At 33.9% G+C, this 10,703-nt stretch overlaps 1 long non-coding RNA gene across 1 annotated transcript in view; it reads left to right on the top strand.

The window, feature by feature from the left end:
* The first annotated feature begins 485 nt into the window (after positions 1–485).
* Positions 486–10,703, top strand: part of LOC107513661 — a 137,017-nt gene continuing 126,799 nt past the window's right edge. The window contains exon 1 of the long non-coding RNA XR_001597604.2: positions 486–559. This is a non-coding gene — a long non-coding RNA (uncharacterized LOC107513661). The remainder of the gene's footprint in view (positions 560–10,703) is intronic.

Here is a 10,703-nt window from a genome sequence, read left to right as displayed (position 1 = left end):
GAAAACCTCTGAGGAACTGGGTAAAATACATTTCAGAATTGTCCCACCCAGAGCCAAGGAAGCAGGATATTTATCTACCAACAGCTGTCAATCATTTGATGACGGTTGCCTCTAGGGTCAGCATTTAATCAGCATTTCGAAGGCTTCTCTGACTTGGTATATAGCAAACTCCTGGGGAGCTAGAAAGAACCTCAGGGACAAGAAATAAAGAGATGTGTGCTTGGGGTGGGAAGTGGCTATGGTGCGTGAGGTCTGCTCGCCACAGTGGCAGATGAAAATAGAGAGAGCCAAAGGCATGTGTCTGCTGCTGAATCTTTATTGCAAAATATTTGAAGCAATCTGATCCCTATAACTAGGTTGAATTTATCTTTCTTTAATGCATTCATGGGAAAAAAATGTATTTCAACTGTAGTGGCACTAAGTAGAATTGTACTTTTATAATGAGTTGTGTAATAATTTGATTAACATTTTTATCTCCCAGGAGGCTCTCATCTCCTTGAAGTCAGGAACTAGTGCCCATCAGAGGTCTTCACCTTAGACTGTACTAAATGAATATATAGTGAGTAGATGACCCTTTTTAAAAGATCATAACTCTTGGGAAAGAAAGATCTGTAAGCAATTATAAAATGATGTGATTAAGTACCATAATGATAATTACAAATTTCTTTGGGAGCATAGAGGAAAGAGGAACAAAGTCTTACTAGTAAGAAAAACAAAGGTAATTTTAATAGAGCACTTATCCAAGGGGAGGTGAGATTAGAACTTGCCACGAAATAGGACAAAAAGATCTCTAAAAGAAAGGTGGAGAAAAGTATATTTTAGAAGAAAATCAAGAAGGCATTAACTCTATGCAGTAATGGCTGGGTTTCATTAAACATAGTTTTGTCTGGTTAGTACCTAAACATTTGTATATATATATGTGTGTATTCATATGTACATGATATATATGCTACTGAGCCAAAACAAATCTTGATTCATGTGCAGTTTTTAAATGACATCGGAACAGCGATAACTATCTTTGAAGTGACTGCCAACCTGTTTTGACCAATCCCATTTGACAGATCATTGTTTCGGGGTTGGAACCCATAGATCAGCCATGCATTAAAGATCACTGTTTAATTATGAAATAATTATAAACAAAAGATATTTAAAAAGGACATATTCAATATCTAGCTTTGTTTATAACTGGTAAGCATCTTTAAAAATCACCTTCAATATGATTCAATCTTTGGATAAAGCTATTTGCTTATTTGGCAAAAATACATGAAATAATAAGTAAATTGGAGTCCTTCTTTGAGATTTCTGCCCTTTGTTAACTTTTCCAAACTACTAATGAAGCAAGAAAAAACTTAATGACTCCTCAAAATGTGTTACTCTTTATTTAAGAGACTGATGTTCAGGACTGGCAATCTTGAGTAGTTATATTAACAGAGTAAGGAATTTATCCACTCAGTCATCTCATTGCCTTGGTGACTAGTATCACAAGTTGCAACATGGATGGTCGACAAAAGAGTATGTCCTTGGGCAGAAGGCAGAGATAATATGATTGCCTCGCCTGGGATCTGAACTGAAGAATACGAGAGACGAGGAGGGTGTAGTGAGGAAAGAAGATTACACTTGGTTGAATTCATACTCTGTGTCTGGCACAGAGCACATTCTTCAACGTAACCTTCAGAACCTCCCGCCTCTGGGTGGCAAAGTTTTATAATTAAGATCTATGATCAAGGGATGGCTGAATGATCATAGATCATTAGCTATATAACCCATTATATGTCTATCAAGGCATCCAAAATATACCAGCAATATAAACAAAAAGAGCAAATTTGTCATGCAAAGACAGCTTAAGACAATTCCCCTAGTTTTTCTTTTCTAGCAGATTGTCACTGTTATGTCCTATTTATATGAAAATATTAGGGTTGATTCTTCCTGGACAGGGTAGAAAATACTAGAATTGTAAGGCGACATGCTAGGAAGTAGTAGAGCTGAGATTTAGAGCTAAGACTTGTTCCTAAGACTATCTTCTTTGTCCTTTGAATTTGAGATGTTTACTTTATCATCAGCACATTTTACCACCCAAGTATGATAACCATTTGTTCTTTTGTTCACACAAACATTTGTACAAACCTGAAGGATTTGTTTTGACTACTCAGGGTGATTTGGTGGGTTCAAAAACTAGTATTGCTAGCAAGACATTTTAAATTATATAACATAATCGCTTATAAGGAATACATTCCTTTTTATAGATTTATGATGCCTGCTGTGTCATGCAATTAAATGTTCCAGAAAAGCATTCTCAGCATGTCAAATTTTTGAGTCTGATTTATAGGATTACATCTTTCTCCCTTTGTGATTCAATTAAAGCATTTTACATTGGGCCATTATAGGGTTTAGATTCTGATCATAATTTAGAATTTGAACTATTAGATTAGCATGTGAACTGATTATAAATAAACTGAATTTCTTGTTTGCAAGAGACCATAACTAAAGCTGAAGTCAAATGTCATAAGAAGCAGTTAAATAAAGGCTTATGAGATAGACGTCGGTGATATAGTAGTTAATACCAATATGCGATTGATTGTCGGGTTCTATAAAAATTTAAATATAAAAAATAGAAGCCTGGTGATACATGCTTTGGATTTTAATCCAGGGTTGAATTGTTCTCAAATTTATTAAAATATACTTAATATACAAAATTTCTCCAAAAGATTTCTTGTATTTCTTCCCACCCACCAAGGTGTTGAATTATTGACCAGGTCAGCAATGTAAGAAAAAAAACCATTCTCTTTTGTAGGGACTTGGAGACAATCCAAGAAAATTCTACTTTCAAATCCCCTGAGATCTGAGCCCAGTCTAGCATTATCTGGAAACTTTTATTCATTGTATGCCTAGGTAAAAAAAGAAAAAAGAAAAAAAGAAACAAATAGTAGAGAATGTTTTTTCTAAAAATCGTCAGATAATAGCCTCAGACATGTCAAATAGAAAAAGGATATCACTAGTATTATCATCAGAGCTTGGTTGGTGGTTCTTTCAGGAGGAAATGTTTGTTTTATTTTTTATATTTGATGGTGAGGAGAGTTAAATCTAAATTGAATGATGTCAACTGGGCATTAAGAAATAGCACCTACTCTCCAGGAAATGAAGAGGGCAAAGGCAGTCAAGCGTGAAGACCAAATAAATCTTTAAGTGATGTAATAAAAGAATGATAACTTAGAGATGATGCATTCGCCCTGGCCCGTAGAGGTGTCAAGTTTCCACCTGCAGGGATGGATAAGTCTAACTAATAGAGAAATATAATTTTGAAAGAATAGTGTCCCAGACCACTTACAAAAACAACAAATGAGTAAACTACTGATAACGTAAATTTGACACTCTTCAGTCTTTGAGGATGCTATTAGGCTGAATGCATTTCCATCGAGAGAGAATATGGCCTCATTTCAGGCCTCATTTTCCCTCGCCTGGCCTGTTGTAATGACCTCCTAACTGGTATTTCTGACTCCTCCTCTTACTACCCTCTCCAGTCTATTTTTTCTGTCAGCAGCATAATCTTTCTAAGACTCAAATCTTAAATCGTTTCCATGCTTGAAAACTTCACCAATACACCTTTCTCTATAGAATAAATAGAGTAAAATCCAGATGGATTATTATGGTGAAGGGCTCTTTGTCATCTGGCCTTCCATTACTGCTCCAGCCCCCTCACTCACCGCTCTATGCCTCATCGACTATGCTCTAACCATACTAAATTATTTGAATTTTTTTTTTTTTGGCCTATGCTGTTTTATATCTGCATACTTTTTGCATGAAGACCTCTCAGTCTGATAGAACCCCATCATGCCTAGAAGGCACTTACAAATTTTTCGGGCATGATCTCCTATTGGCATCTCTATTCCCAATCCTGTTATTTTTAATTGAATCTTTACATTTTTGCCAGATTATATTCCCCAAGTCGTAGAACATATACTACTTACCCAAATTCATTGGTTTACATGCATATTGGTTCGTATCCCCATGTTGGACTAGAATTCCATGAAGGTGGTATCATATCTTATTTATCTTTGATATCTCACACATGTCAAAGTTACAAAGCTCCATGAAACTTTATACTTTAACTACTAAAAGCTGTGGGCAATATTTATTAACATACTCAGTTGAATTTAGCTAAGATGGTGAGTTTAAATTTGTATAGATTTTAGTTTTCCCTCTTTGGTTAGGCCAAGGTAGGAATCTTAATACATACTCAAAGCTCTTTTATAACGAAAATATTCATTCCATGCTTTGTTTCTGGTGAAATGATGCTACAGAGAGATGACACAATGTTGTAAAGGTGTTTTATACACTGTAAAACTGCTTATTCCATTGATATGGAAAAGGTTACAGCAGTTGAGCTAAGAATAAGATATTACACATTAATTAAAATGAATTGACTAGGTCTATAGACATCATCCTCTTGGATAGAGCTGACAAACAAAATGTTGGATAAAAACAGCAAGTAGTAGAATTATATTAACTTCATATAAAATATATATTACATATGATATGCATATATATGTATATATAATATATATGTATATATAAATATATGTGTATATATTGTGTGGTATGTGTATATATATGTGTGTATATAAATATATACATAAAGAGAGAAAGAGAGAATATCCTCATTATACTCAGATTCTGCATGGGCTGATTCACCAACTAGCTAAAATTTAGTTCTAACTCTAAGTCAATACTCATGGTACTTTCTCCATTAGTTTTGAACATGTACAGATCATCATTTGAGTCCCCTGACCTGCATGTTCCTAACTGATGTCAAAAAAGACAGCACTGGACCTTTCTGTTCCAATTCTCATCCTGTAAACAAGTATCCTTTCCACAGCATATTTGATGCCATGTTTTTTTGCATCTTTGTGCTTTTTCTTGGTGATCTTACACTTTAAAATAGTCCCCCCCCCCCCCCGCCCAGTGCTGACTTGTGTTCCTTGAGCACAAGTAGGCTATCATGTGGGTCACAGGAGGGAGTACCTGTTAGATAAGTTCTGTTCAGGCACGAGTAACAGCGCCGTTGACAGTGAGTTCAAGTCAATGAATGAATTAAGATTATATGTTAAACAAAGTACCTTTAAACAGAAACACACATAAAAAAGGTTATTGGTATTGATTAGTTGACAAAAATGTTCCACTCTCATGAGTTAGGCTCCAGAGAACTTAACTGTGAATAATGAGGATTGACTAGAATAGCATTTATATGAATTTCAAAACAATTCAAAAATAATTTATAGCATAAATGGATACAGATTTACCTTGGAATAATGTGGAAATTATTAGTTTGATACAAAGTAAATTAATTATACAGTTACTTAAAATAGAGGAAGCAAATCTTTAAAAAGATTGTAGCTCCCCAAAAGAAGTAAATAACAGTTGATTATCTCTGTCCCCATCTACCGAGTTCAGACCCTCATTATCTGTTTTGGTTTTTGGCCTGGGCAAAGTGTGTTAACCTGTCATATAAGTCATTCATTTCATAATGTCTCACAATATTGAGCATCTTCAGTTTGATGGTCAGGAGCACATACATTTAATTCCCACTGCATCTTAACCAAACCTACTGCTTTTTTCTGTACTGCAAGAACACCTACTACATGTTGCTCTGCTGACATGCTTTGTACTTTTCCGCTGTCCGTTCTCATGTGTCCTTCATCTATAATGCCCCGCCTAAGCAAATACTACCCTCCCTCACACTCCTTCTTGGTATTATAGTAAGCATTAATTTTCACAAAACTTTTGCCCTGTGTTCTTTTATATCATTCACATCCTCATATGACTCTTCTTTTTTCTATGAGTTGAAAAGGCAAAGATCAAGGCCTTTTCCAGTGAAACCTCTAATTTAATAGACAATTGCATTACGGAAATTAAATATGTGAATGCTGAACTATATGTACATATTATAAGGTAATTCCATTCCCAAAACCTAAAAATTACTATAAATTTTCAAAATTATTTCTAACAATTTGAATATATTCTTTGATGGCATATTTGCTTATATTTTATATTTTGATTTTTCTTTATAAATTAAATAATCTATAAGTGTAACTATCACAAACACCCAAATGAAGCTAAAGATTTGGGGCTTTTGCTGCTGATAGAATGTTTGTTTTATAAGGAGGCCTCTTTTTTGTATTCTTCTTACTATCTAACCCCTCCTAAGGAGTTTTAGACTTACCATTTTATTGTTCCTCTGAACTTCTTTACGTATCCTTCATTGGGATTAAGAATTCATCTTACTGATGAAGTGTGGGTACTACACTGAAAATGGCAATATTGGCCAGTCTATCCCTTTTTCATCTTCCGTCCTATTTGCAATGGCCACAGTTAGACCACAGCTTGCCAGATTGCTGACTGATAACAATGTATGAAGTCTGCTTTACAGGCTCAATTTTTCCCATGGGTGGATTTTAACATCTACATGAGGAGAAATATTCGAAAGTATTTTTCATGTCTCACATCAAGTTATGTTCTCCATTCTAACCTTAACAAGATCGAAATACCTTGGACTTTGAAAATTATTGGGAATCTAGCAAGATCATTAATGACGCTGACACTATGCTTTTATATTCTTATTGAATCTCAGTCTACTGTCAAGGGTCAAAATCCAAAAAGGATAATACATGAATATATATCTGATTCAAATGCCAACATTTAATCTTTATTTTTATTTATTGTATTTATTTTTATTTATTATATTTATAGATTATTTATTACAAATTATATAAATTTTGGGGGGTAACCTTAATTAACATTATATAAGTTTCAGGTGTACAATTCTATAATACATCATCTATATGTTGCATTGTGTGCTTACCATTTAAAGTCTAGTATCCTCCCATCACAATATATTTGACCCCATTTACCCCCTCATCCTCCCTTCATTACCTCACCCTTCTTCTCTAGTAATCACCATACTATTGTCTGTGTCTCTGGTTTGTTCATTTATTGCTTTCCGTTTTATATCCCGTATGAGTGAAATCATATAGTTCTTGTCCTTTTCCATCTCACTATTTCACTTAGCAGGATCCTATCAATTCCTCAAATGCTCAACATTTAATCTTTATTATATTAGAAAGTGACTAAAGGCTTAGCTGTGGAATAAAACAGCCCTGAGTCCAAAATGCTGCTCTGACACGTACTAACTCTGTGCCTTTATTTCCTCATCTATCCACGATGATACCAATGGAAACCATTTCATGAGGGTTAAAAAAGATTGTGAGGATTCACTTATCTTCAGTACACTTTAGCTGTTATTATTATCCTCATTTATTCATTCTTTAAATCATTACAGAAAATGCTTTGAGTACTAGTGATAAAGATATAAACTAGACCAGTTCTCTTTCATAATAATATAGTGGAAGATAGACTGTAAAGAGGTAAACATAATAATTGGTTGATTTCACAACCTTACTGCAGAAATATTTATTGAGCACCCAAGCATATACCAAGTTCTAAGTATTACTGGGCAGACATCAGTGAGGAAAACTGACAAAAAAAGATTATCTAATTCTAAAGATAACAAATAAGGAAAACAAACCGAATACATACAAACATATTCATAATATCACTCTCTAATATATGAAAAATAAAAGTTGTGGAATAGAGAAGAAAAGCAAGAATGAGAAGAAAACGTTTAAATTGAATTTTCTAGGCATATGACTCATCAAGTGTTCTAAAGCTTAAATGAGCTTGAAGTGTTTGAAGGACAGAAAGAAGTTCATGTACTAGAGTGTCCAGAGTGAGAGTGAGAACATTATGATATTGGACTGGAGCAATGGGAAGAAGCCAGATCAGGTAGGGAATTAGAAGTTTTGATAAGAGGTTTGTAGTTTAATAAAAAACCATTAGGAGTTTATAAGCAAGGAACTGGCATGACCTGATTAAGGTTGTTTTTTTTTTTTTTTTTAAATCTCACTGTCCAAGAATAGATCATAGAAAGATAAGAGTGAATGCAGGACCAGACGGAAGCTGTTGCAAGTCCAGGCGAAAGGTGACATTTGCTTGGGCTAGGAAAGTAAAGATGGACAACATGCTAGAGATACATTGGAGGAGAAAAATTGCTTGCTTAAGTGTATGACCTTGATGCAAATCCTAGGGAGGGCGGTGTCTGCTCCATTTCTTCTATTGCACTTGTTATGGGCTCCATATTTCATTCTAGGCTACTGGAGACATTTCAAACATCATTGGGATATATATGCTAAGTGGGAAAGCCACTTAGATTATAGCTACAAACATCTAGAAATGTGACTCTTGTTTTGAACCCTAAAATTGACAGATGGGAACTGGGTACTGTGTCTTACTAAGGGATATGTGGAAATAAACAAAACTAATTTCTATATCATCAAGTCTATGTAACATTTTAAAAATGAATCTGCCCAAAAGTACATTGGTTGCAGCATCGAATAGGTTCTCCCTTCGCACCTTCCCTGCCTCCCTATTCATGAGAGCCCTTCTTCCATATTACAAAACAAAGGCATGTCTCTCACTCATCTTAAAGCTTATTATGGTTCATTATTTGGGGGATGGTAAGAAGAGACTATTTTAAATATTGCTATCTGGAAAATATTTTTTTTTTAATCAAGGCTTCAGAAACCTGTAGAAGACTTCCTTGTACCTATGTTGGCTTACATCCAAGGACAGCATCATAAATTGGACCTTTTTTCATGGTTTGGTGTTTTCTGAATTGACATATAGAGAGGAATGATCAGAGCAATGACTGCTTTTACTTAACGACCTCAAGTCTTCCTTCCCCAGACTAAGGTCAAAATAAATCTTTTCCAAGGGAGTATACTGTGACATCAAAACAAAGGAAGCATTGGTAAGAAATGCTGAAGGTTGTCATTGCATCTGGATGACAAACCTACTGTCAAATGATTCTCTGACTCCTTTCTTTTCCTCCTTTCCTTCCTTTGCCTTCTCCTATCCTTCTTTTCCTTTTGATTTTCTTCTGTTTTTCCTTTATTCTCTCCCTCTTTCTTCTTCTCCTCTCTTTTCCTCCTGCCTTCAGATTTGGAATTCTGAAGTGACATGCATGCTATTACCTAGTAACGTGTTAATCTGAGGGGGACCAGTAGTGTACATCAGCTTTGATAATTAAGTTAAATGAGAGTGAGTATTTAGAACTGCATAGATGGAGGGTAGTCAGAAAGATTACTTGACTAATTATAACAATGCTAGCCTATAGGCAGAACATGTCAAAAACAACTAAATATCTGTTTTATGTGGACTTTTTCTGATATATTGAATAAACTAAGAATGTGTTTCCAAAGTGAATGATGAAAATGTATTTGATGCATTTGGTCATATGAAAATAGGTTATCAAAAGTATTTTATTGGAAAGTATTTTGAAATTAATAACCTTGCAATTATCTTAATTTTTTCTGACTACATTGAGTTGAAATAAGGTGCTTCTAGGTGAAAGAGTCAAAGGTATAATCAATAGTCATTTTACAGTATTAAATTCTTTGTATTTCTCTCCAAAATTCAGAAAATGAGTTATCATTTAAAAAATATCCTTTGCAAACAATGGGATTTCTAGTTTGTTGCTATTAAAAAAAAAAATTGAAGGACATAATTGAATTGCCTGCTAATTTTTGATAACATCACTATTCGGTCCTTTTGGCGTTTGAGGCTTTTATTTCAGAAGGGCTTTAAAAAAATTGATTGACATTGCACTAAGAAAATCCCTTCCATTCTGGTCTACTTGTCTGTATAAATAATATTTTGCTGCACAAACATCTTTAAAAACACACGAAAAGGCATAAAATTAATGTTGAGACTTATCTAATTTTTTCAGTATTTTTCTTTCACAGATATCTAAATTCAATGGAAAGAGCATATTTTGTTTATAGATTGATTTCTAATAAAAATATATTGTATATATTTGACAATGTATCAAAGTTTCTAATTTGTCATTTTGTTCAATTGTTATCATCATTATGATGACTCAATATAGAAGAGACTATTTAATGCTTAGAATTTTATGATCAAAGAAATTTTTAAAAATTTGATAAAATATTTTTATAGCAGAAAAGCATGAGTGTGATCAATAAAATCATTCAGGCATAAAATATATTATATTAGGATTAAATTCTGTAAGAGAAGCAGAATGCAAATATACATTTCAAGAGTATAAGGAGAGAGAAAATTTATGACTGCTGAAAGAAAACTTTTTCATGTATATTTATAAATTGCTGATGGTAGGTATCAAGTTACTATGGTATTTTGATTCCATGGACTACATTTAAAAAGAAGTATATAACACTTTCATTATTGAAATGTTAATGTTTCTAATCACTAGAAATTGGGTAATTTGCAACTTTTAAAACTCATGATAAAATTATTCAAATTTACCAGGTTAGATGAAAAAAGAAGACTATACACACACACGCTTGCGCGCACGCACACTGCACACACACACACACACACATACACACACACACACACGAGATATATATACTGAAGTTCACTGGTCTTTGCTGCTTCCAAAATCCAGACTTCTATGTAGATACTTCATCTTTTTTTTTAGATAGAGGGAGTATAAGATATAATATCTCTTTGAGGATATATTCTTCGCTTTTGAGGATAAATCCTAAGATGTTTAAAAGCTTTGGATTTGTAGGAAATTCCATGAGGTAGTCTTTTTTCCAAGGATATACATT

The sequence above is a fragment of the Rousettus aegyptiacus genome, unplaced genomic scaffold (assembly GCF_014176215.1).
Source record: "Rousettus aegyptiacus isolate mRouAeg1 unplaced genomic scaffold, mRouAeg1.p scaffold_m13_p_6, whole genome shotgun sequence".
Classification (NCBI taxonomy): Eukaryota; Metazoa; Chordata; class Mammalia; order Chiroptera; family Pteropodidae; genus Rousettus; species Rousettus aegyptiacus.
Note: the sequence above shows the minus strand (reverse complement) of the source record. Positions and strands in the feature narration are given on the sequence as shown.